The sequence below is a fragment of the Podarcis raffonei genome, chromosome 1 (assembly GCF_027172205.1).
Source record: "Podarcis raffonei isolate rPodRaf1 chromosome 1, rPodRaf1.pri, whole genome shotgun sequence".
Taxonomy (NCBI): domain Eukaryota; kingdom Metazoa; phylum Chordata; class Lepidosauria; order Squamata; family Lacertidae; genus Podarcis; species Podarcis raffonei.
This window is the reverse complement of record NC_070602.1, coordinates 47,875,312-47,878,881: the sequence shown is the minus strand read 5'-3', so window position 1 is coordinate 47,878,881 and position 3,570 is coordinate 47,875,312. Positions and strand designations below refer to the sequence as shown.

Below are 3,570 nucleotides of genomic sequence, written 5' to 3'. Positions count from 1 at the left end.
AGAAACTTGTGTGTGGGCCATTGTGTGTGCAGGGGGGCAGAGGGCTGAACCTCAATGGAATTTAGTATCTTGTGTGCCCAGGCTCTGTGACCTTATTTACCTATTTTACATTTTATAGCCTACTCTGTAGTCCAGGAACATATGCTCAAGGCTGCTTATATTAAAATTAGAACACAAATAGCTTAAAGGAAATAATCACTTCAGCTAATAGCAGGAGCATTTCCAAGTGACAAGATGCACAAACAATTGGCTAAATACAGAATTAGGAAGGCAGAATCTAAATTGCAGAAATCACAGACTGATAAATTTGGCAAAACTGCATTTTTCAGCTCACTTGCCGTTCCAACATACAGTGGTATCTCAGTTTACAAACTTAATCCGTTCCAGAAGTCTGTTCTTAAACTGAAACTGTTCTTAAACTGAGGCACGCTTTCCCTAATGAGGCCTCCCGCCACCAGTGCCCTTCCACTGTTTGGATTCCATTCTTAGACCGAGATAAAGTTCGCAAACCAGGACACTACTTCCGGTTTTGTGGAGTTCGTAAACCGAATAGTTCCTAAACAGGGCTGTTCTTAAACCGAGGTACCACAGTATTTGAATCGTTCCCTGAGTCTTAGATGGCATCTTCCCTGTGGATCTTCACCACAAGGTAACTCAAAAGACACCACACTTTAGGGGAAATAGTGACAGGAAGACACTATAATAAGCTGGGGACAAGACAACAAGATAGGAAAAGAGACATACAGATCAAATTTAGGCTTCAGTATAGATTTTTGCAATAAAATCTATGAGGGATAAAATTATTAAAATTAATTTTACTATTTTAAAGGGCAAAAAATAAAGGAAGAAAACTATCACTGCATAGCCAAACTTCTACTCTAGCTTCCTGGCCACACCAGGAATTACGGGAAAAACAGATACGACTACGCCCCCTTTCTAGGGGATTGGCTTGATATATTCAGCTGAAAGTGGAGACTATTTTTGGAACTTTACAAGGCATCTTGTATTCATATAAACATGAGGTTCTATCTTTGGAATAAAGTAAATAAAACAATGGCAGCTCTTGAACTTCCCCTGATACCAGACCAAGACTGCTCAGCATGCCAAAAAAACTCAATAAATTGGGTGGCTTCACCACATTAAAAATGGTTGCATGAATCAGCCCTTCTTTGTTTACCTTTCCAGCTGCCTTGGCCATATTAAGGCTCTTCTCAAAACCCTCCAATGGTTAGTTATCCGTCTTGACAGCCAGATGAGATGCTTGCCATGGGCCAGGCCTGACCACACAAATGATCCAGGCAGCCACTTAGAGGAGCAGCATTTGTAGGATGGTGACAATGCATCTGTAGGGGTGACAATAAAGCTGTGTTTGATCTGCAAAATGACCTTCAGAAATTGTGTCAGTGAATATCATAGAAGACACTGGGGATATATCTCTTAGTAGTCTTGGTTTAATCTACTAACTCAGCTCTTATACTTTACCGGGTATTTAAAAGTACAACTTTTTGATTCAGAATTATCCATGACATCTCCAGTTGAAAGGATCTCAGGTAACTAATCTTAGAAGCACCAACATAAGACCCTAAAAAGCAACTGTCACTCATAGTATCACACAATACAGGGACAGAGGAGCCAATAGTATGATTCACTAACTGTACATCAAAATTAAACCCCACCCTTCCGCACTATTATAAATAAACAAATAAGCAAGCTTTACTTACACAGGGCCTCCCAATCACATTCTTAAATTCTCACAGCAACAAACAATTCATAATAAAGTGTTAAATACAGCAGCTTCAAATAGACACACAATTGAAAATAAGGGAAGCAATAGAGGGAATGGGAAAGTAACCTGAGAGACTGAGGATACAACGAAATTGTAAACAAATACAGATGCATGTACTATGCAATTTGCCAGGGGTTTGCATATAGGGGTTAAAAAGTATCATTCATTTCCCTCTTTTAATGCTATCAAGCTTTACATAAACTTCCTTACTCCTTGAATGCTTCCTTTAAACTGCATCACTTTTCTTTCATCCTTCAGATTTCTCCTTCTTCTGATAGCCTCATTTAGCTTACTCTTCTTCTTTACCCCATAAGTAAACCCCTAGCAAAGCACAGAGTACACACAGCTGCATTTACTCCCAATCGTGTGCATTCCACTTCTCAAAATCCAGTTCCCATTTCCCTTCTTCTGCAGTGCATACTTTGTGAAGATTTCTTATAGGGAGTCAGGCCATTGGTCTGATCAGCCCAGCATTATCTAATTAATTGGCAGCTGCTCAACAAGATCTCAGGCAGGTCCTTACATGCCCAGAAGCTGGACTGCTGAATATTTGGTTAAGGGACGAACTGTGGTTGCACTGAAAGACAAAGAGGAAGACTAATCACTGCTTTAAAATAAAAATAATCAAGGGGGCAGGGTGTGCACTTAAGTCCAGAGAACAGTAAAGGCTAATTATTATTGACAAACAGGTCGTCTAACTAAAGCTCCAGAATGAGCTCAGGATACACAGGTGAGTGTGTCATTACACTCAATTCACTTTGGGCAGGCCTGCAGTGGCATGCAGCATACCCAGTCATGATCTGGACCAGTGATGAAGCCCTCTCTAGTAGGGCTGGGCGATATTAGGTTTTCAACATCGTGGTATATCACGAGCCAAGCATCACAGTTAGAACGGACTCCCAAAACCAAGGAACGACTGTATTACCATAAAATGCACGTCTCATGTTTTATATAAGTAACACAGCAAACTTTTATTTTATTTTATTTTATTTAAATAAGCTGCTGTATGTCTAAGCATATATGCCAGTTATCCCTACCACCCTAAAACAATCCTGTTTTGCATAAAAAGGCACAATGCATGTATACTAATGGCCAGATTAAATATTTTAAGAAAGACAGAGCTGACGCTGATTGCTTTCTATCTCTTTTCTAGTGTGAATTACGCTGAAATCAGCTGTGCTGTGCATTTTCCCTCTTCCACCTCCCATCGTTGGATGGTAAGAGACACGGTGCGGTGATTGTTTGAATTAGACTTTACAAGGGAATGAGAGATGGAGAAGGGCAGGAATCCGTATCTTTTCTCCTGTGAGGGAGAAAGCAGATGGGGGCAGGTTTGACATTCATTGTGGAAAATAACAAGAAAGGAAAACTTAAACATGCCCCCCTCCACACACACAATTCCTTCTTCTGTTCCTGTCCAGCCCCCATGGTTGCTTTTCCTAAACAAAACTCCAAGCTAGCAGGGGCAACTACATGTGACTCAGTGTCACTTGTAATTTGGCCATGAGCTGTAACATAAAATTAAGAACTTAATTTTGAAAATTGGTTCGTGACTGATCATATGGATAAACTGCATGGTAGGCAAGCTGGTGGGTTTCATAACTCTCTCCCTCTCCCTCTCCCTCTCCCTCCCTCCGTCCCTCCCTCCCTCTCTCTCTCTCTCTCTCTCTCTCTCTCTCTCTCTGTGTGTGTGTATGTGTACACATGAAGGAAGTAAAGAATCCTTAGCATGTGGCGTCTTTTCTCTCCTGGAATTTCCAGCTCCCTGCTTCAGCTTGTCTCTT

The 3,570-nt window shown here is 41.0% G+C and overlaps 1 long non-coding RNA gene across 1 annotated transcript; it reads right to left on the bottom strand.

Annotated features, from left to right (window-relative positions):
- Positions 1-232: 232 nt before the first annotated feature.
- Positions 233-2,543, bottom strand: LOC128412291 (uncharacterized). The gene is made up of 3 exons (XR_008330048.1): positions 1,997-2,543; positions 1,178-1,343; positions 233-707 (listed from the first exon to the last, which is right to left on the bottom strand). It is a non-coding gene; the product is annotated as an uncharacterized LOC128412291 (long non-coding RNA).
- Between the last annotated feature and the right edge of the window lie 1,027 nt (positions 2,544-3,570).